Raw genomic sequence first — 25,100 nt, 5'->3', positions numbered from 1 at the left:
AAATCTATTTGACATTTAAGCTGAGTTACATTTTTGATTCCACTGGTCTAGTTCTGGTCTAGTTATTTAGTACAGATCACGGTAAATTTCATACTGGTGACTAAATCGGGCACATGAAAGTGTGTTCTTATTATGTTATTCATAGTAAATGTTAATTGTAACGCTGCCTACGCTATTACACATTGGTAAATAAAAAAGATTCTTTATCACATGTATGTATGCATGAAAATATAAGTGCCAATGATGGTTTGTTAAAATGTATCGGGATGTCTGTGTATAAAGTTCTTTAAAGAATGGTTTTGAAATGCATATATATATAATACATTATACAAGAAAAAAATGGTGAGAAATCTGAATAAACGTCTATTCGATTTAGTATGCACACATCAAAATATCACTTAACCAGGTGCTCTAAATAAATGTAGAAATTTTAAAACTCCAAAAGAATAATTTAATAATAATAATTATAATCTGCTACAAGTAATATGGACTTTCTGTAAATGTAATACAGTCCTAATAAAACAGTCTGTGATTAATGGGGCTGTATGGTTCAATTGTTTTCATTATTAATGTTCAGTAATGATATGATTCTGTTTAATTCAAAGTACAATATAACACTACATGTAGACAGGCTTTCAACTAGTAAATGTTATTTAAGTGCGTAAACTGCCTGACATTTATTTATTTATTTATTATTTATTTTATTATTATTATTTATTTTCTTGCAGTGTACAGTTTTCTAGCAGAGTGTAATTTTTGCTGATAATAACACACCTATAAAATAAAAGCTAACACTACCCTTTTTTTTGGAAAACAAGTTATTGAAATCCAGAGATATCAAATAAGAAAACCTCCAACTTTGAATATAATGCAGCATATGAGATAAGATAAGGTGCTGAAGCAGAGGTTTTGCTCAATCCTGTTATTTTTGTGACAAAGGATTCTCCAAAGCTGCTCTCTATCTAAAGGAAACAGATGTATCTGATGAAAGCAAGTCCTCGGGACTCTGACAGGAACAAACGGAGTGTGATTGGAGACAAAGCAAACAGATCAATGAATGCCTAAATCAATCTCCATGAATCAGAGCCATCTGACATGAGTTGCACCATCTCTGTGACACTTAACACAGCACTTCCAACATGTCTGTTGCTTTGGTTATAATGAGCACGCTTGTTTTGAGCTGTATGAAGGCAAAGAATTTCTGTCAGACTCGATAGAGGAAAATTAACTGGTTTCAGTAGTCTCTGGAGGCATCGCAGGGAAAACAGCTTGTTCTTTTTTTTGTGGTTCAATTGTGCCTTTTATGACAATATTGATATTCCTAAACTGACATATTGTACAAGGTTTATGTCTTTGAATTCTAGAAAAAAAATCTAATGTAAGAAATAAAAATATATATAATATATATATATATATATATATATATATATATATATATATATATATATATATATATATATATACGTAGAGCAAATCTTACAAGGAAATGTTTCATTAAAATTTATTTAATATGGTAATTAACATCCTTTTCTTTAGGTTGGTCAGGGATTACAAGAAAAACACTTAAAATGGCTAATCCATGTAGTTTTTTAAAACTAAATCTAAAGATGGGGAATCATCACAACCCTATACTGTGCAGTGATTTCAATAATTAAAATCCAGATTGGTTTTGTAAGAAATAGATGTTTAATAACATGAGAAATAACATTTTACTTGCAAAGTCTGTAAACGATTCACCACCATGACGCTTTATGACAAAATCCACAGAGCATTTCAAACAAGAAACGGAGAACATCTTGAACTTTACCACACCGAAACACACTCATGCGCTGTGGGAGGGGTATAAATGAAAAAGGGAAATTGACATTCTATCCTTAAGAGCATTGAGTGACGCACTGACACTCCATTGAAAAATACATACCGAGACTGATTCAGAAAACATTTACTTGGAATCGAAACTCGAACAACGTAAAAATACTCTTTTCCACTTTTTCCACTAAATTTTCTTTTCCAATTCACCATGAGTAGCACAAAATAACCATACAGTATGTGACCACTCAACATGCAGCTGAAACAATCAAGTATTCCCATGCAGTGGAAGGGCTTTCCAGGTGCACAGGTAGAAGAAAATGGCATGCCATTCCCTCAGGTGTCAGGAACAGCCAACTGGAGCTCTCTGATCTTGGGCCTCTGGATCCCAGGACAGAACATCTTGTGCATGGATTCTCTTCTATTGTTGCTCTAAAGATGAGACCTTGGACCTCAGGCTATGGTGAAGGAGGGGCCTTCAGGGAATTACAGGAACCTCCTGACTTCCCCCTCCAGTACTGTGATACTGCAGAGAGTGCAGGAGAACAAAGATTTATCTTAGTGCACTCAAAACGTCATTAGCCACGCTTGCATTGCTTTGACATTATTGAATTGGACACGTACATTCAATGCGAGGTTTATAGGTCAAGCAAAAAAAAAAATCTATAAATACAGGAATATTTTGACATTAAATGTAATGTTATATACATTTTTATTAATTCTGAAATAATTTTAGAATTAAATGATGCTAATTTATAACAACTTGATATTTAAATTTATGGTCTTTTTAATTACTTATATTGCGCTGAGATTTGTAATGAGAGAGTGGAGAGGGGATTTTTTTAGAGTTAAAAATAAGTTGGCCTTTTAATAGACAAAAGCTAAACAAAAACAGGATCTCACAGTACTCTTCACCTCAGCCTTCAAAACCATCTGCTGTGAGAGAAATTATTTGTTCTTGCTCCCTGCAGTGCCACAAATGACAGAGCTATATATACAGTGGATTTTTGCCTTAAATAAAGTCTCTAGACAGTGAGTCTTCAGAGCATTTCAGAAAATTATTTTAGGTCAGTAATGTTTCATTGTGCTTGATTCTTTTTTTTTCCCCTATGTAAACCTGAATTATTTGTCAGAAGAACAGAGTAGCAGATGAAGAGTGGCTTTTATTATTTGAACATGTTATTTTCCCTGTGCAGGACGACAGTGACCTTGACAGTAGATCAGACTGCTTCAAAAGACCAGCGCATCCTAGCTATGTCTTGTGTGTGTGTGTGTGTGTGTGTGTGTGTTGGCTCGATGGTTGATGTGTTTCTTAATATATATTTTTGTAGTCAAATTCAAAACCCATAAATAAATGAGACATATGCTTCTAATTTCACCTTATTTTTCTCTCTTATCCTTTCAGGAGTAGAAGGGCCGTTCTTTAAGCATGTTTCATGAATACATTGTATTCTGAAGCACAATAAAAATACAAATTAAATAAATTAAAAATTAGAGAAAACTTACAGACACCAAATTTACTGGTGTTAATCTGGTTCTAATTTCCTTAATTATATCACCAACATTATTTAACTGGCAGCAATCCTCTAATTTTCACTGATATTGCAAAATAGCAGGGTGCTCTAAGGTGATTAAATGAAGGCCAAAGAGATGACCTTTTTAGCCATTGGTCATTCCAAATTTGTGATTTGTAGAATACTGCAGCTTTACAACGACACCAACTCATTCAAGACACTCAATGGAGAATCATCCAACCCAGGCTTATGAAAATGCATGCATTCCTGCTACACCACAAATATGTACTTTACTGCATGTTTCAGCAGTGATAAGTCCAGAAAGTGGTGTTAAAACACACATTAAAACACGTGACTGTGGCACTTTTTATTACATTGGTACAGACCCATATTGCTGCCGTCTTTATGCTGCCTGAGGTACATATTGCGAATGTCAGAATTCACATTGTCTATCCGTGATGTGTTGCTAAGGTTAATGCTCTATTGTTTTAGAAATATATCCTACACCAACCTCAACCCCAAACATACCCGATAGTGTTAACAAATGCAAAAAGTGCTATAAAAAAGCATTTGTTAATGTAGGTGTTCTGTTTTAACTTCCGTATGAGCATTTGAGCTGTTTTGGCGAATCATAGTTTCACAAACAGAAAGAATCGGCTAAGCTCACCTTTGCTGATGAGCATGTTGTGTGGAGAGAGGAGAACTGGTCCAAAGCTGACTTTACTGGGGAAAGACTGAAGCCTAAGTGTGTAAAAAAACGGGTCTTCCAAAAGAAAAACCCTCAATAGGTAATTTATGCAAGCACCTTATTATGATCTATTTTTATGTTTTTAAGTTACAAACCTTCTAGCAGGCATAAAAATAATGACAGTGTCTTGTTGCATTTGTCACCATGAAATGACTGTCATTACCAATCAAAATGTGTGTCTATTTAAATGCAATGTGTGAACTTTTTACACCGATCTCATGGTAATTCATACATATTTTACTAGGTGTAAATTACACGAACAATCACACCTAATGCACTTCAATTATAACACTGTTTTGTTGCTGATAGAGGAGCAATTGTAGCATGAGCTCTGATGGTTCGTATTTCAAGGATCTGGACAACTACCTATGGTCGTATTGGTTGGAGGACAGGTTGGTAAAAAAGGTGGAAAGTTGGGAGATGTTTTCTTCCTCTTTGGGCCTCTTAAACAGCTTCATGGTGTGGAGAATGCAAATGTTTATCAGAACATCCATTTCTGAGTGATAAAAGATTAACAATATTTCAGAAAAAAAGTGTTTAAAGCTTGATATCCCCAGTACATTTTCTGCATATAAGAAACTCTGAAGATATATTCATGTAATTAATAAGGAAGGTTTAACCTACAACTGATAATGTACCATTAGTAAAGAAACCTGCTGTTAACAAGCAGGGTTATGAACAACGTAGGCTCATTGGAAATACATGCCTCTTCATACATTTCTGCATAACTGGAAAAAAAAATGCATACGAATTGATGCAGTTTCCAATTTTTGAATAATAATGGATACATTTTTTAATTTACACAATTAGTTGCAAAATGTTATGACTTAAACCCTGTGAAACTACGGTTCAATGAAATCATCAAGGAAGTTAAAAAAGCATGGCTGCATTTTGCATTTGTTAACACTATTGGGTAGGTTCAGGCTTGGGTTTGGTATAAGGGATCTTTCCAACAAGCATAAATCTTTAGCAACACTCACTGGATATTTGAATTCTTACCGGCCGTAAAACATGCATTCTTTTCAGTCATTCATTTTTTTCAATGCAATGCATTGTTAAAGACACATCTTTTTAACCTAGTCTACACATAACAAACTGATACGTTTCTATTATTCAAATCGGTTAAAGGATTGCTAGGTTGCATTAATTAAATCAGCTGGAACCAGAAACGCTTCTCATAAAACACCATGTACTCGTTACATCACAAAAAAGAATGGCATCTACAATAATATTAGTTTGTTTCTTTCTTATTTTGTTTCTCACTTTGTATCCAGATCAGATGGTGGATCAGCATCCAGAGATGACGTTTATCAGAGACCAGAACACACAGATTAGCCCCGTGTACAGATCAATGGAACTAGATGCGCACACACACACACACACACTATAAGTTCTTTACACAATCGGACATAGCTGCGTTTAAAACTGAATTGGAAATTAAGTGCTGGTCGTCCAGCCAGGGAACAACTGGCCCCAACTTAGCCTGGTTTATCCCAATTTTTTTTTTCTTAATTCTGTATGGATGGGGTTTTGGTTCCTTGCTGTCGCCCCTGACTTGCTTACTTGAGGCAATTTCTAGTGAATATTTTCAATTTGATTACAGAGACTGTCTTTGCATTTAATAACAAATTGTTCAAACTCGTCATTATGCATCCCTATCGCTCTGTTCTCCTATTTGATACTCTTCAGTGCTTTGATACAACCTGTGTTGTTAAAAGCGCTATATACAAAAAGTGATTGATTGTTTGTTACACTTCATTTTCCTCAGTAAATCTGGAGTCTTGGCTGCATTAATGTCAATAGTACTCTTCTGCTCTCTGAAAGACCTCATCCTTTTGTTCAAATAGTGGCTCACATTTTACCCCCTAAGCATTTATAAGACCAACAGGAGAGCAGTTTTGCCAGAAATTACCTGAGTTTGTGAATTATGTTGTGGGTAATGACAAAAGCATTGAAGTCTCAAATTGATTTTGTTTTAATTGGCAAGACCAGCTGTTAGCAGTATGTTACCAACAGTATGTTCTTCAGATTCCACATTCAGTCAAGTAATGCTTAAATAATTGCTGAAACAAGAGTCTTTTCATGAACTTCATATAGCCAGTGAAATAGGGCATCCATACATCCTAGGGCTCTCTAAATCTACTGCCTTACTGACACAAAACGAGATGGATTCAAACAGAATATCAAACAAAAAAACTGTTTTTAAAATGTACATTTGTGACAGCAAGTTGTATGCCTGTTGTGTTAGGCCTGCTGCCCATGAGCAAGTACTAAATTTGACCTGAATTAACGTTTAAATGAGAAAGTCCATGCAGTCTTACCTCGATGAGAGGGTGCCAATGTGCGATGGGTTTGCGTGGATACGTCAACATTTCATTCCAGTGTTCTCTGCCCAAACCCTCAGCATCATTTCCTACTCTGCACACGCCAATGACCTCATTGTGACCTACACTGTGTTAAAGAGACAGAAAAAAATACTGTTTACTTCATAAGGCTACCTTTTTGCAATCGTATACCTTTTACAGAACTGCATTATGTATCTCCACAGCCCCTTCTACAAGAAATCAAGAAATGTGTGTGCGTTTGAGTGTATAATGTTTGATTAAAATTACCAAACAAACAGCATGTTCACAATAATGAAAGTACAATGAAGTATGGATTTAAAGTCCACAAGAATAAAGTAAATTGTCCATGTCCATTTTTAACATCCCAGTATTAAACAACCAAAACAATGCTACACTTACAGATGATTGAAACAAATGAATGTAAACAGAATTACGCGAGAAAGCACAAAATGCAACTTTTGCAACTTAAACCTTGCTTAAAAACCGGAAGGAAAGCACAAAAGAAAAATCAATCGTCTAACTTCAGTTGATACTCTCATGGCATGTGTCTATAATGGGCAGAAAAGACACATACAACATTTGTGAGACTCTCACCGGTCATAATCCATAACAGCTACGAGAAGGCTGATTTGGTCAATGTTCTCTGGAGGGACATCAAACACTATGGCCTCATTGTACACTGGGTTTAATGTGTTCCTCTTGGTGGAGGTTTTTCTTTTTTTCAGTCTCCGTCCATCACACATCAGAGAAACTTTCACATAAGGATCTAGAAAATGAGCCCAAGTGGATAGAAAAATATGCAACGTTATCATAGTAAGAATATTAAAATAATATATCTTAATTTACATTTAACATCATAACCTTTTATCTGCAATCCCTTTTGAACCTTATTTTTAATGTCTGGAAATACAGCCAAAGCTACAGCTCTGACCATGTTATATTACTATAAAGGGAATCAGTTAATAAATATATTTATGCATGAATTCAAATGTGAGGTTTTTCGAGTTTTTCATGTATTGCACTGTGGGGTGGTAAAATATTTTTTCCTCACACGATTAAATCTTTATTTATAACCCTTTTACATACATGCGAGTTGAAAATCCTCTAAAGCCATTCTGTTATGGAGAAAAAAAATCAGAATGTGTAAATACAGGCATATTAATGAACTCTGAATATGTTCATACCTGAAGCTCCAGTGATATCCATGGCCTTCAGATTTCGTGCTTTGATCATAGTGATGGTCAGTCGTCCAGCAGTAGGTAGGTAGCATAGAGAAAACATCAAATCACCCACCAGATCCACATTGTCCTGGCAACAGAAACAAAATTTATTTACTCCAATTTGCTATTCTACTTGTGCAGTAAACAACTTGCTTTATATTAATGATGTTTGACTCAGTTATTTACTCGTGCATTTGTTCATGTATTCATTCTTTCATTGAAAATCATGCAGAACATGGTCAATTTAGATTACATGGAGTTCACAGAGGAACAAGCTGCCACCTTCTCATGAATTTGTTCATGGCAATTTGCATCATATCAGAACAACACTAACGTCAGCAGCATTAAAAAGTAACAGCCGTGTTATCACTTTCTCTCGAAATAACTCAGCCGTGAATGTGAGAGGAGCTTTTCTAACACCTATTCATTTGAACTTCACAATGATGGCTTACCTCCAGTCCGCTGAAAAAGGAAGATCTAACTGATGAGATTCATCTACACCTGACCGTCAGTTACTGGAATATGAACTTCACCGACGTGGTTAAGAACGAGAGAATTGTGAAAAAATTGTGTCTCAAAGTAATTCAAATCTGGCTGATATACAGAAGGACTGTTTGTTACTAAGCAAAGATAAATTGCTTTGGTGATTGTGAATTGTATCATTAATTAAATAAATTCCACAATCATACAATTTTTAACAATTTGCATGAGTAAACAAGCAGAAAACTATGACAAACTGTGAAATGTGTGCAGACTTGCATTCAATCAGAAGTACATGTTCACTGTTAACTAATCAATAACTATTTCGTTTTAGGTTTTCTGGATAGCTACTAAGAACTACTGAATAAAGGTTTATTATCAATGTGAAATATGCATAATGTATAATTAATTGTAAGGTGAAGATCATGGTAACCCACTAGCAGTAACTGAAATATTACTGTAACTCAGACTTAATGAAAACACAACGTGGTCACATTCACAAAACAACAGGCAATAGTCCAGGATCAAAATCCAAGATGGCAATCCAAAGTAACAACTGAAAAAAGACAATGAAAACAAGGCAAAGCTATGGCGATGGCAATCAACATGAAAACACGATATAAACAGTAAATGCTTGGTAGAGTCCACAGCAGCAAAACAATACTTTCAATTTGGCATGGCCCTGTTTATATGGCCACCAAACAGGAAGTCACTGGAGAGGAAGCAGAGGGAGCGAAGGCAGTCAGAGCAGAGGTGAGAATCCTTCTTGGAGAACAGAACTTTAATAAAATAAAGTAAATAAATAAATTGTAATTCAATTTTATTATCTATAAATTACAATTGTAGTTCTAGACCGTTCTCAAGCATGCAGAAATCAATAAAATTAAGCAGTTTTGCTACGATAAAATAATGGTTAATTTTGGTAAGGGTTGTGATGTTCATGTTTTTGTTAAAGAAATAAATAGGCTGTGGCATTTCTATTGCAAAAAAAGGTGGTCAATTATTATATTTTTTTTAATTAAGTATATATTTAATTAAATGTCTGGTCAATATTAAAAAAACATTACCAATAGCCATTACCCTTGCTTTGGTACCTTTTGCAGGCATTTGTAATAATGCGAATTGTTTATTTTATATTACATTATCTTTTTTAATGGCGTTAAAATGAAACCATAATTAAATGAAAACCATAATTAAACCATTGCCTCGTCGTTTTTACATAAGTCATGGAAACTGGAATATAAAGTCAGATGCGTTGTTATTTTTGGTGAAATTATTACAGTCAATGAAACACATTTGTCATAATTCTGGTCCACGAACCTCCACTCACTCACCATCAGATGTAACCTCCTCTACACACTGACTCTTGCACCACACCACGATTGTATTTGACTTTGGACTTCACTTCCCATCACCCATTGCACTGATGACATACACACACCTGATTCCACTTATCACACGCTCACCTGATCACGCAGCTGCTTCCAATCAGACACACACTATTTAGGCGCAGGATTTCCCATCGATCACTGCCGAGTATTGTCTAGCATTTATCACTGTTTAGCGATAGCTACTCCACAGCTGCAGAGCCAGTTACAATAACCCTAGTTATATTCTAGTCGCACCTTGTCTGTAAATAATACACTTTACAAAAACCCTCAAAAACTCACAATGAATTTAGTGATTACTAGAGAATTATCATGTTACATACTTTAAAATACTGTTCCAAATAATTAGCAAGTCCTTCTGAAGAATTTGATAAAACTTGACTCAATAATAGTGACCGTGACCTCCACTTTAGAGTGAATTCTACATGTATTATTCATATTAATTATTAACCTGTATACAGAAGACAAAAATATAGTGAAGCCAATAGTGAACTACCAAATTTGTAGAAATCTCTTAAATCTCTTTGAAGAAGTCTCTCAACTCTTGATTTAACAACAGAAGGTATCAAAGGATGAGACTAGCATTTTATTTTATTTTGGTGGCAGTGAGATATTATGATTGGATATCTGACATTCATATGCCTGAGGCTCATGCTGGAGATAACCAGGGGTCGTGCTGGTTGTGACAGTAAAAGGTCATTCTAGTCCTGTGATATCTATGATCCAGTTTCACGGAGGATCTGAGATGCTAGTGGTCCTGCCATTTAGAAAGGGTAAATAGATACTCAAGGGCAACCGCTGCTCTTTTATACTGATATTTCATAGACATGTTGCCTTATTTACTAAAGAAGGTGTGTGGTTCACTGCAATAAGATCAACGTTTGATGTACGGTGAGAACAAGTTAAATTAGCCACTCTCATGCAAATGATCTCCGTCATTTACTAGTAAATGAGAGTCGTGTTATTAGAGATTCGGGCTGCATTTACTAAACAGAGCGAATTAGCATGAAACGGAAATTCTATAGAAATAACAATGAGAATGGAAAGTTCTGCTTGTGATGTACTGGCAGTGTGCAAATACCGCCAGATCATTTCAATAAAGACCGACGCGATCTACCAAGAGCAGAGCAAATTAGCTTGAGGTCGCTTGATTTATAAAAACACGGATATGATTGTAGAGTGCGTGTACACTAAGTCCACACCGATGTTCAGGTTTTATGGTCTTTGGTTCACACTTTTTGGTGTGTGAGTACTGCAAGTATTTGGAAAGCAATTCTTAATTCTTAAGCAATTGTTGCCTCTCACCATTGGCAAGTAAAGATTTGGACATAGGCTGGTGCTCTGTTATATGTTAATTGCATCAATTATATGGCATTTACAAAACAGAGCTCTGAAACTATTTAAATATCTAGAATTTCATCTTTAGGGGCTTAGCACTCAGACAGACCATTATATACAACAATACAAATTACTTAAATAAACAGTAGGTTATGGTGCCTATGAAAACTGTATTACATTATAAAATAATTTCTTTCTTTCTTTTCATCAGAGAACAGATGATTTCTTGCCTGATGTTGTCCTTTAACAAAATATTTGTGTAAAAGCTGTTTGATATTAATATTGTCATTGTATGCAAAGAAAAAGGAAAAAAAGGAATTACATTGAATAATATGTACACAGAATATGAACAATATGGACACTTAACGTTAACGCTAAATGCGGGTGGATTTCAGCTGTGGTGGGTAACACAGTCACTCCCGCCAGCCACTGTAGCGGGTTGAATTTATATACAGTAATAGAGCTCGACATTAGTGCTTGTCTGAGGCAAATCAATTTTATGAAGGGGCAAGTGAAAGAATTGAATTTTACTTGCACGACCGGACAACTAATCTGATTAAAACATCTCCTATGCCAAACTAAAACTCCATTGAAAATTTTATGAGATTTTGTGTAATTGGTAACGGGTAACAATTCTAAAAAAAAAATTATGAAAGATTATGCATGAATTAATAGAGTTAGGGAAAAACGCCCTTTAAATAGGTCAAATGACTTGGAGATATTTGGATGCAGTATTAAGTTAAAATGTAATTTCCCAATAAGAAGATTGCGGCCAATGAAACCAATCGTAAAACCAATAGCCACAGTGGCTGGTGAGCCAAAAGGTTAATGTCAATCACTGTTGATAATGTACCTAAACTGTCTCTTCTCACGTAAAATGATTACTGGTCAAAAAAACATTTAATATACAAACATTTATGTATTTGGTAACACGCTGGAATATATACAGCCAGATCATCATTATCACAAAATAAACACCTTCATGATGTTACCAGACTGCTGTCTATTTTGCAGTAATGACCGCTTATATTCACAGTTTACAAGTAACTAATAGCTTTTATTTCTTTAGTTCTTTTTCCCCCTGAAAAGCAGATGATCATAATTTATGTTTCCACTGAATGAAAAACAGCAATAATTCACTCAGGTTCAGTAGGCACCGAAATGTACTGTACACTTGAATGAGACCCTTTGGGACAAACCTCTCAATTTCTCCAGCGCTATGAATTTTGTATTTGTGATTTTTATGACAGAACCGGGTAGATCCGTCTCATTAGCTTGAGTTGAGCTTTAAATGAGCTCTAGTTATTCTTTTTGAATTAGGCGAAAAGAACAGAGTTTGAACATCAAAACGCATCCCGTGTGCTGTTAATTTCAGAAAGTCACCAGTGGTTTTATTTAGAAATCAGAGTCAGTTCATTGCTTATGCACTGTAAAAACCGCTCTGTTTACTAGACTCCAGATTGGTATTGCCGAGACGTCTGGCAGAACAGAGTGGGTTTGGATGAATCAGGGTTTGGCCTACAATGGCGGATTCTTTCTGAAGCTCATTTCATTGTGCATGTGTAGAAATTAAAAAGGCTGACTGTTTACCATAAATTGTGACAAAAGCAGTCCAAATATTTCTTCATAAAAAGAATGTCTTTAACAAGATAAAAAAGGATTTTATGTTCTTAGTAACCTAGCCTGCTGTGACCAATAGGCAGTTCTATATGTTCAATACAAATTTCACATAGCTGCCATTCCACATGATTTAGCTTTAACTATTCAAATGTGTTTGACCATGTGAACTGATGCAGGTGTGTGATTTGTGTTGTGAGGGTAATGGTTTTATAGATTTGTTCTGAAATGGCTGCAGGTGCATAAAACAAATTATTTGCCATGAACCTTTGGAACAGAAAACTTCTGATGAATTAGTTCCTCATAATTATAAAAGTTTGAAACGTATCAATATGCCATGGCAGCTTCCAATATTTACCAACCACACAGCAATAAAACAATAGTGCGATGTTATATACGCTGCTTTATTATTGTACATTATATGATATATGATAATAATATCCTAAATATTTGTCAACTACTGACCCTCGTGTTGTTTTAAATCTTTTTTTTTTTTTTTTTTTCTCATAAAGCATGTTGTGTTGGAGATGTTGTGATGATGGTCTTCCATAAAACAAAAACACATAACGGAAAGAGAAAACCAGAATATATTTGGAATGTATTTTTACATTGGTGAGTGTTTATAAAGGTTAATGGGACACATTTCGGCTTCGCAAGGTTCTCAGTGATGTGTGACAGTGTGTTTAAAATAACAGCCACCCAGGGAGGAAAAATCCTGTTGGTCTGACGCAGTACAGGCATTCTAAATAGAGAAAGTAAACCCCCTGTTCACACAAAGAAACGAACAGAAGCAATCATCTTCGCCAATTCAAAAGCCATTTTCCTAACGCTACCAGTGCCATTTTCCTCATGGAGTGATACCTCACACTCACAGGACTGATCTTAGAAGAGTATGTAGAGATAATGAAGAAGTGAGGAACTTAATGGGGAAAAAAAAATGCAAAAAGATATTAGTTCAAGTAAGGTCTTTGGTTCAGTTCATGAAGACCTCTCCTGATGATCTAAATCAAGTGCGTTAAATAAGCTGCAGTGGAGAACCACTGTTCTATTTATTCAATGAGTGTTATATCCAAGCTGTTAAGTAGTATCTCTTCAATGAAGTAGTAACAATTAAATACTTATAAAAACTAAAACTACATTTATAAAATCTGTGTTAATATTTCACCTTGAGGCATAAAATAGTATTTACAACTGCATTTGAAGTTATGCCATTAATTACAATTTTTTTATCTGGTATTATGTTACTCGTTTGTTCCTGAGTAGTTATTCATTAATGAGGGGACATTTATACAGAATGGAAATGGAAATCTCAAAAACTACTTAAGCCCTATCTAACTACTTGGGCGCAGCACAACTAGTCGTTTAACTAGTCGTTTAACCAGCAAATTCCGTCATGTATATAGCGATCTGCCATGGCGTGAGTCTCTTAACTTGCTCTTAATGGGAATTGGAGATGAGACTGTGATTGGTTTATTGCGTTACGCCCAAAAACATCCATTACTTATAGGGAAATATAGGGACAACCCATTTTGACTATGCGCCCGGGCACACGGATTGTTTTCCCATCGTTAAAATATGAAAAGTAGAATTTGGACTGCACCAGCGCCATGCTCTTTAGACTTTGCGTTTTGATAGGGCTCCTTGTTTAACTCACAGTTCAATATGATATTTCAAATGAGATATTTTTAATTTATTTATTTACTTTCTGGTTGGTCCAGGCGCTGTGCAGAAAATGCTGCACAAATTCTGACAGCATTAAAAATTTGATGGTTGTTTCTATGGTATCTGGAGCTTTCAAAGAGCAGCTGCAGCTACACTGTCATCTGACATCAAGAAGTACTGCTAAGACCAAGCAGTAACAATAACTGATTAACTCTTTTATTTAGAAGGTGGGATTTACTTCGCTAAAGCTGTCATACTGGGCATTCCAATTTTACTTTATTAATTTTAATACCAGTGGTTTGTCTCAGTGAACTGTGTGTTAGATAAGACTAATGCTAAATGTACAGTGCTGTGACTGCTGAATATTGAAAACAACTACCTTTTTATGACATGGGCTTGCTAAAACCCATTTATTACATATCGTAGCTATTTTCATGTCTCATGTATCATGCCATACTTTTGCTTCTTGCATAACGTATAAATATTTCATTCACATATATTTGATTATTTTCATAACGCATTCATAAATACGATAATGTGTAGCTAACATAAAATATGAGGGTTATATGAAATTTGTCAGAATAGCAGTACAAATGTTGCACGTGGAATGAGTGTGTGACATAAATATTCACCTCTGGGTCAGCTTAATGCACATAAATCTAAATAGTCTCTAAATTTGCCATTGCTCCGTGAAATCGTAATAGGATTCTGTCCAATAGAAAGTTTCACGTGAAGAAGCTGCTTGGTTTGAGCAGTACTGTAAGCAGTCATACATTGCTACAGTATAAATACTGGAAATGGATCATTGACTGGACCTTAATGGTGTGTCTGAACAATGAGCACCAAATATTTTCATGCAATGCATTACAATCAAGCAACATGCTTCAATTTGTGCATGCGTGAATCAGAACATTTTGTAGACTCATTGCATTTGTAATGCAAAAAATATATATATATATAAGATTTGGTAATAACTTTCTGTAATGCCGGAATCTGTCAACAGATGTTTTTCTTTATCAAAGAGTATATTATATACCAAACAATGAAGACATGAAAAATTTACTTACCGAAGACACATACTGGATATCCCTGCAGAGTTTCGTCTCCCTGGGAAAGTCCACTAGATCCAAAAAATTGTCAACCACCACCTGGCCAATAATATCGTGGCGTGAAAAACGATCAAAATCGTAGACACTGAAGTGCAGCTTCCTTGTGGGCAGGTCCGCATACGCCACAGGGAAGAGGAAGACTTCATCAAACACAGGGTTTAAAGTCTTACGATGCACCTTGGTCTGGTGCTTGGTTTTGCGATCTGGGAGAAGGTAGATTTTTACATATGGGTCAGAGGTTCCAGAAAAGTCCTTGGCAGGGAGGTCTTGAGCTCGGTGGATCTTGACAATGAGCTGTTCCAGGTCACAATCATATTTAAGAATAAAGTGGAGCCGTCCACAGCTGCCCACACGACTGCTTCGGTTGTCCTCGCCATCTAGCGACCGCTGTTTGTAGAGTTCTGGCTTTAGCTGACCTAGACTCATGCCAGTCAGAGAGTCCTGCCTCTGAAACTGAGTTACTGTGAAGTCAGGGTTCGACTGGTTCATCTGACGCCGAATTGAACTTTGCCTGTTGACACATAGAAGTTAAAAACAATAATACAACATATGTCACCAAGATAAGTAAATTAAATGTCTCTCACCAAACAAATACTTTCAGACAGGCCTTTGATACATCATCATAAAAAATCTATATTAATAATCAGTCTAACAAAAAAAAAATGCAGTCAAATAGCATATTTTTAACTGATTTTGTCTACAATGTTTTGAATGAAAATTGGTTATTTAGAAGCAAAATAATACAACCCAAATTATGTTTGAATAAAATGAAAACTAAAATAATTTTAAATCACATTAGCCAATATTTTATTCAAAATAGAACAGAGATAACATTAAAAAAATTAATTGAAAGTTTGCAATATAATGAACAAAATGAGCTTATTTCAAAATTGAAGCCTGCTGCAGGTCTCAAAATAGTTGTACGGGGGCATGTTTACAATGGTGTAGCATCTCCTTTTCTTTAAAAAAAAAAAAAGGTGAAAAAACATCTGGGCATTAAGGTTATGAGTTTATGGAATTTTGGTGTTTGATCCAGCTGCTACAGAATTTGTAGTTGTCCTTGACATAGTTTTCATATAATGATGCAGCAGATGTTCTTTGTATATGAAAGGTTCGTCTGCAGGCAGGCCAATTCAGAACACAGAATTTTCTACTACAAAGCTATGCTTGTAATTTAATAGTTGCAGTACGTGGTTTTGCATTTTCCGGCCTTCCTTGATATAGAAGTCATCTGGAGGAAGCATATGTTTCAGCATTCATAGTGCCTTCCAAAACATGCAAGCTGCCCATACCGTATGCACTTATGCATCCCATGCCATCAGAGATGCTGGCTTTTGAACTTAACGCTGATAACACACTCGAAGGTTTCCTTTTTAGCCCGGAGGACATGGCGTCTGTGATTTCCAACAAGAATGTCTTTTCATATTGAAACACTGCATTTTACGTGAGCCTTGGCACACAGGTTAGAGAACAGCGATTCTGGATATGGGGCGATATGGCTTCCTTTTTGCGTGTTAGAGTTTTAGTTGGCATCTACGGATGCCACAACATATTGTATTTACTGACAGAGGTTTCTAGAAGTATCCCTGTGCCCATTTAGTAATGTCAATGACAGAATCAATGAGTGTTACAATAAGGAAAGCCTTAGCGCATTTCCTCAGTGAGTTCAAAAAAAGGCAATCATACCGGAAGGAGCACAGGCAATATAGACCATATATGTAGATCATGCATGTAGATCGTGTTTTAACCATTCTGAATCTGATCAGAATTATGTAGGTTAGTCAATGACAGAGATGCCTTTGCAGACACAGAAACATCTCTGGTTATGTCGTAAAATAGATCAATAACCTGTCTAATATGAATATGAATGTATGTATGTGTGGTCATGTACAATCTATATATATAAATAGAGTATGCGTGTATATATGGGTATATATGTATGTATGTATGTATGTATGTATGTAGCCTAAATGTGTGTATGTGTGTGTGTGTGTGTGTGTGTCTGTTTCTTAGTTCCGTTTATTGAACACAATTTCAATTATTCCAAGTATTTACAGGTGAAAGAATGTGATATCTGAATGTATTTTGCTTGAAAAGCAGTAGTTTGATAAAACTTGTTCTTTGTTTTAGTATATAATATGTTCATGTATGCTTAGCAGAAAATATTCTGAAGGCTGTCAAATTTAGGTGAAAATAAATAACTTAAAGTATTCCGGTTCCTTATCGAGGAACTTTCTTGATATTTTTATGCAGTCATTTTTAAATTTCACAAAACTTTTAAAATGAAAACTGTATTTTTATGAGGTCAGTGTCATGTACTGTAGGGATAAACTCTGATTAGACACCAAATTGACCTCTCAGCCAGTCCTATTGTTGAGAGACTGGCGTTTCAGCAGAATCCATTAAAGTAATTATAAAAGGTTAACTTACCTGACACAGGTCGAGGAGGGATCTGTGATTTGCCTCTGCATGCGTGTGTTGCCATGGACACCATTCTCTTGAGTCTTAGACTCAACCTCCAGCGGAATATCAGGTGAAGTGTGGCTTATTTTGAGGGCTGCCTCAGGCACTGGCACTGCAGGAGGAGATCCTGGAACTGCCGGAGAGACTGGAGTGGGCGGCACCGTAGTTTCTTTTACCACTGAACTTCTGGCATTATTCCGGCGGTCGAGGGTGGCGTCCCACCTCGGTATAGATAGGCTGGGGTTGAAGGGGTGGAGGAGGAGGATGAGGGGGGTCTGGATGTCCCTCCTTGGTGCCTGGAGAGAGGCCTCGCTCGCGCCATGGAATCCAGCACAATTTCCATGAAACAAAGAGAGACTCCAAACAGGGCCAAGCCACAAGCGGTCACCACCAATGACAGCAGGCTAATGGATATATCTAAGAAGAAAGGATGCAGTGAATACAAAACAGAGGTGAGACTACATAAGTATGTTCCTTTCACATGAAAGTTATCTGTATCATTAAACTGCTGGTGGGCGGTCCAAATAAGAATATTGTAATCACTGTTCAGATTGAATGAACTTTTGGGTGTCATTACCAACCATTTTTTTGCTGCTTAGTGGCAAATTGCACCAAAACTATAACAATGCCCTAGAAGTAAACTATATATAATACATATTATGTTACATTCAATATATTAACCAAATATAAAATGAAGATTTTGGATTTAAATGTTGTTCCAGGATCAACAAAATATGTTGACCCATGAACGCATAGAACTCAGCAATATCAGGAAGTGTGGGAGAAATTGCTAATATTTTACAAAACATTTCATCACAAGAAAGGTAAATTCGCTCAACTCATTCACAGCCATTCAGTTTGAAGATTTTTGAGCAGCCTCAGAAATCAAATGATCATTTAAAGGTCTAAGAGGGTAAAGCTCCTGTCTGATGTAATTTGCTACCTTTTTCTCAAACCTCTCATAGTAGAATCTTCTTTTAAATATTTGCCACCCGCTTTATTTTAAAACCCAATTCCTTTCACTTTGTACAGTTCCAATTTCCAGATATTGCTTACCTAGCTTTCTTCATTAATACAGACCTTATTGAGCGCACTGTAAACCCTAGACATTTAACTGAATGCCAGTTCTAAGCCACTGCTGTTTGAAACATTGGGTATTGTCACTGTGATGATTGGCCCTAACCACTAGTCGCTCTAATGAAATCCCCTTAACTTTAATTAAAATCAGGAACTTAAGTTAATTAAGAGTAAGCAGTAAAAAGGGAGCCATCACACAGTTCACTCAAAGCAGGTGACAGGTTTCATTAGGATAGACAAAACCAGTTTAATTGAGCTCCTCAGTGGCGTAGCCAAAAGTTGAGATGGGACAGCCCATTGGTCAAGCAAGCCCCCTTAATCATTTACCCAGAAAATGGGATGTCAATCAAATGTTTTTTCTTTTTCTTTTTTTCTCTAGCCTCATACCCGTGTCTTTTACGGTTTTGTTGTTTCACCCCCTTTAATAAGAGTAGAGTTCACAATGTCTTGACACAACCTAAAAAAATCTGTCCATTTATTGACAGTAGACAACAGAAGTATTTCACAGCAAGAAACAGTACAGATACCTTTTGTCATAGGACAAAATGCACACTAGAGAATAGGGCAGGCAAAAGAAAGAAAGAAAGAAAGAAAGAAAGAAAGAAAGAAAGAAAGAAAGAACCTCTTGTGTTAAGAAAAAAAACCTCTAAATATATGACAGCTACAGTACTTAATAAGTAATATTCCCTCTCATTACATTAAATTAAGTTACATTATGTTGTAATAGGAACAATTAAATATTCCAGATTTTTCATCACATTGACACACTTTATGTGCACAAATATAAAGCTTAAGATAACTTAAGATAAACATCTAATGTCCTTTTGGGATAGGTTTAAAGGTCTATTAATTATTTTTGGTATGTATCATATTTGTTCAGTTTTTGCAAAACACACAAAGTTTGCACTAATCTATTTGTTTTGCCAGTTTTATGTTATGATATACATGTACCAGAACGTGGAATTCTGCAGGGTGGTCTTATTGTTTATGTCCTTGTTGTATATGCGACTAAACAGATGCAAGGCAGCTCCAAACACAATTCAGTACAGAGATATCGCAATCATGTCATAGCTGTTGGTTAATTTATTAATGCTGAATATTCTGTCAGTGTAAGTTAATAAGAGACTTCTAGTGGAAGTCTGCAAGTACAAATATGCCTTTTGGGCCAGAGAGGCAAAGAATAGTGTGATCACACCTTTACTTGCCCACTGCTGCTGTGAGTCTCCTGCTCTGGGATACCACTCTGGTGGGGAGACAGGTCCTCCACAGCATGTTAAATTTACACCAGTGGCATACGGTAATAGACTTTAAAGGGTCTCTTGCTTCTTGATCCACATTTATTAGTAGGTTAGAGCGTGTGGTACATGAGGATCCTGGGAAATCTGATCACGGGTTCCAAATGTTGGAGAAAATGGGGCACAGACCATGTGTCTGCATGATTCCAATCACAAGGGTGACTGGTAATTACAGCATTCAAAGCTTAGATATTGGGTGATACTGAGTATTTAAGGTTACCAAAAATTAAAATCTGCTGTTAATTTATCCACCCCAACACAGTGTCAGTTCACTTGTGACTTTTCCTCCGCGCATATGTCATTATGCAACAGGAAGCTTGCACACTAGGGGTCTGTTGCACCAGCTGGACGTACTAGTTGCGAGAAAAAACAGTCGTACGATTAGGCTGGATGTAAAATCCACTTTACATAGTGCTATGTTTTGAGACTAAATCTTATGCCAACTGAAAGGTAAGCGTTTTGTTCTGTTTTTGAATCCATGTCTGTGGATTCATTATTATTGCAGATTGAACTGTAATTCTGTAACTTTAATGTTTGTTGTCAAGTTAAGCGATATATAGCTGTAAGTGTAGATGATCAAGGTAATAATATCGTAAATGAAATCAAGTATCGTGACAACAATATGGTATTATTAATGCTTTTATCCTATTACACAATGGATTTATACCAAAAATAAAACTGAATGTCAAACAACAAACCATCTTGATCACAGTTTATAATGCACAGCCAAGTCTCAGAGAAACCAGTTAAAAAGCAATGCTGAAATAATTTATCAGTACATAAATTACCATTTTTCCCCCTAAGTGTTACAGTATGCTGTAATTCAAATGCATTTTAATGTAGAATGTGACAAACGTTTAAATATGATTTTGTGCCTGAAACATAATAATCCCGAATAAAACAATTGTTTGCGAAATATAACAAGAAAGCAGTATATTAATGAGTGTCAGCAATTTAGAGTATGCTTCATAATCCAGCGTTACAAATTCTCACATCCCAAAAACATATTAATGATGTAATTAGTAATCAACTGGTAATTCTTCATAAAATGATCCGATTTAGTAATCATTTGTTATCTATTAAATAACCTTCTCAGTTGTAAATGCACGATTACTATTAGTAAATGTCCATTTAATTTAATGTTAGTGTCTGCAATGTTCTTTCTGCATAGTTACCATAGCTATTAATGATGGAGCGTCATTTTAAAGTGACTAGAAGAAATCCTAAACAAATAGGTAAAAAAAACCTGTAGATATACTTCAACTCTTTTTCAGCCAAATTAAAATCGTGCACTATAAACCCACGGTTACTCAGACTGTCGATATAAGTCAATAGATCGGCACGCCAGCTACAACTGGACTATTTAATGGACTGACTTTTCACCCCTTCCTCTTCTTTTGTGCGCCGCATCTCTCCAGCATTCAGCAGAGACAGCAGCTGCCAAACACTATTTGATTTGGGCTGTCTCTGAGCAGAGTCCTCTAAAGCAGCACAACTCATTTCAGTCCGCCGAGTGTGTCAGTTACACTTCAAAGTGAAAGCCCCACAATGGCTCATATCTAGTAACCCATAGAAACATTCCAACACACAAAGAGCTTCAAAGAGCCTTGCAGTAGAGATTCCCACTGCGCTGCAGCTGCCTGTATGAATGCATTTTTGTTAACATTGTGCGAACACACGGGAAATTCTGAAGACTTAACCATTTTGAAATAAAGGTGTTAAGCATTTTAACTAACCAGTGTGCAAGAAATAAGAAATTTAGAGTCATGTTTGTTTGCAATTATATAATATATAGTAGCTTATATAAGGCAAATTTGCCGGTTGTCTAAGAAGCTCAAAAGAGGGTTTTTCTAAAATGGTTCAGTTTGGGACCCGGTTGCTTAAAAAGCTCTAATAAGCATCGTTATCCTTTCAGCAACGCTCAAATTGCATTTCCTTTTTTTGAGATTTACCGGAGAGGCATTTCAATGGTATTCCAGGGACCATGCCAAAAGGCTGCTAGACCCCTAAAAGGTGTAATAACAACGTTTAAAATGTGGTCGCTCGCCCTTAGCATGCTAAGGCCTGTGAAACACAAAATACGATTTCCAGTAAGAGTTTAATAAAGCTATGCAAGACCAGCCTGTGGTTTATTAGGCTGCAGCACTTTCTCTAAACCAAACACTGCTCTGAAAAACACCAAGTGTTGGTTATGCCTATAAAGTACTTTCATAAGAAAAAATGGAAATGCTGAATGATTGCAAAATCATACAGACACCGCTCTTGGCACTCAATATTGCCCCTTGTGTAATCAAGCCTATTCTTATAAAATCATTTGATCATCTGTCCTCTAAAAGGAATAACAATGTTACCATGGCTTCACAGAAAGGCAACCGTTCCGACACAGTGACACACTGGATAATGATTGTTTTGCTTCTTTTCTTTCCACTCCGGTTTCATGCTGCTGATTATTTAATTACAGTTTACACAGCCACTTGGTCTGAATGTCCTGATATCCCATTGAGCAAAAACACTCTTGGCACATAACTGGTCAAATGTGTTGATTTTGCTTATTCAATCAAATCCAAAGTATTAGGAAGCACAGTATTCATTAACGTCTGAGTTCTGCTGAAATCACTAGTGGAACCATCTAGCGCCACAAAATAATGGTTTGTCAAATAAAAACGTAAGTATCTCTTAAGAGCTTGGGCGCGCTGAGGTTATATAAAAGCTGTCTGGTCACACCTACGTTTGGCAGAGGTTGTACAGTACTCTGCCACTGGGTCTGAAAATATATAGACTAACTGTTCGACCACCAAATGCTAATTTGTGTATGAATGGATGACTGCAATTGTATAGAATGATGGACTGGAGATGCTTTGTACATAACTTCTGCAAAATATTTTTAATGATCTCTTTTGTTGGATTTCTGCTCATTTTCTAGTAGTTATAGCATTGCATCGGTGAATTCTTGGGTGGTTCCTTAGTGAATGAAACATTGTCTACCTGCAAAAGAATTAAAATAAACATTTTATATATATACCCTAAGCACCAAGTACCAGATGAGCTACTTTTCAAATTTACTATGCCAGCAAACGCATACATATTACGATTGTGATCGATCCAAACGTAGTCATTTACAAAGCATGCACAATGGTAAAAGTTTCTGTAAAACAATTGCACATTGGTCAACCAATCAGAATCAAGCATTCGACATACTCCTACTGTAAGTCTACCCCTGTACATATAATTTGTGTTATTAGAATACTGTTATTGATGTTTTACTGCCAATAGTGTGTCGCTCTTTTGTTGCAAATACGAAATGGCACGTCTCAGGGGTAGCCTTTTAACGCTACACTACGGTTGAATTTGGTTAGGGTGCAGGCTGTTGGCTCTCAGTGAACTGACAAAACCGACCACGAACAGCTGTCAATGCAGCCAGGGGACTGGTGTGTGAGAGTGCGAGAGAGATAGCGATATAGCTTCTATGATTCTTGAGCTGCTGGGGGAAGGGGTTCGCATTTTGGCTCTGTGTAGTCAAGCAGTTAAGACATGTTTCCGAAATTTCATGACCTATACCAAAGCCGTATCTCATGAAGAGGCCCATCACCTGGTCCTGAAATTTGGTTATTTTGTGTTTTATAAATGAAACTTGCACCAGAGGAATCATTATAAAAGCTCTTCTACGAAAAGAAGAAGAAGAAGAAGAAAAAAAAAACATAACTGGTGGGTGGTAGATTTAACGCCGTTTACCAAATCCCCTTGGTACTCCTCGGCGTAGCACAAAAGACTCCTGCCCTCTTGCTCAGCAGGTGCTGTAGCGTTTAAATCTAAGCAGGCAGATCCCAGTGCTGCACTTTTGGCCTGTGCTGTTGGAATGGATTTTCGTATTTTCTCAACCTAAGATTATCCACACTGCATAAACGAGAAGTAACGGGTGCCGTATTTAACTCAAATGCAGCGATTTTCATCATAGAAGATGCGGCTCCGACTTTACCTAAAGAAAAAAGTTAATGATGACGAAACACGGTCAAAGTAGAAGAGAATGGTGGGTCAGGCTATCCTAAGTGACATAACATTAAGGATGTGCATTTTAATAAGATGCCTTGTAACCACCTCAATTCATTTCTCATGCCTACAAGCTAGATTATTATGTTTTGTTTACTAACCCGCAAATGTTATATGTTATAAACGGTTTATATAGGCTATTATAATCGTGTTCATTTAATTAGTGCGAAATTATAATAGCTGTCCCATTAGCATTTTTACAGATTGTAGCATTTTATTTCTGAGAAAAGTATTTGAGTCTATACACCAAACTGAATCGACACCGAATATCACGTCGAGTAAAAGACAGTGTCACAGTAAATACAGTGGATAAAATCTTGAGCAACAAGTCAATACTGAATCAAATGAAAAAGAAGCCACTACCTGACAATAAATATATGAAGTTGCGATGATACTTCAATGTATTCGCTTAGTTCATGATCCTTTCGGGGAAAAAAACAAAAACGCATGCAACCGTTTTGTGCAGGAGTGTCGCCTACCTGAGTCCGAATACCTCGGCCTGGCAAGGTCTCGGAAATAATAAATGAAATCCAAACAGTTTTCGTTCTGAACCTCCCCCTTAGAACAAAGATCCGATAAGAGTTCTAGCGCTTTTTGACAAATCTCGTCCTCTCTGTCGACAGGCATTTCCCACCAGCATCCTTCTGGATTGTGGAGCTTCTAAAGCGCAATCCCCACAGAGAAACATCATCTCGCGCGCGGCATCCCACTCTCACGGACGAACCCGGCTTTCTGTAACGTGGGAATGTCTCCCGAGTGTTGTTCTTGTTCTTTTAAATTTTCCTGTCGGGATTTATTCGACGCGGTGAAGTTCTTGCGAGACGGAAAGCTGAGTCGCGACGCGAGCGGAGTCGGGAAATGAAAAGCCACCGGTTGAATCTTCACGCATACACGCGCGAGCTGGAGTGTGAGGCGCTCGCTGTCCGCGCTCGCCGTGGTGCTGCAGACAGTGCGCATGCTCACAAGCCTCATCGCCACGTAATTACTC

General features: G+C 36.5%; 1 pseudogene; it reads right to left on the bottom strand.

The window, feature by feature from the left end:
* Window positions 1-1,667: 1,667 nt before the first annotated feature.
* Window positions 1,668-24,795, bottom strand: LOC122362977 (annotated as a pseudogene).
* Between the last annotated feature and the right edge of the window lie 305 nt (window positions 24,796-25,100).

This window comes from Puntigrus tetrazona, chromosome 18 (assembly GCF_018831695.1).
Source record: "Puntigrus tetrazona isolate hp1 chromosome 18, ASM1883169v1, whole genome shotgun sequence".
In the NCBI taxonomy this organism is placed as follows: domain Eukaryota; kingdom Metazoa; phylum Chordata; class Actinopteri; order Cypriniformes; family Cyprinidae; genus Puntigrus; species Puntigrus tetrazona.
Note: the sequence above shows the minus strand (reverse complement) of the source record. Positions and strands in the feature narration are given on the sequence as shown.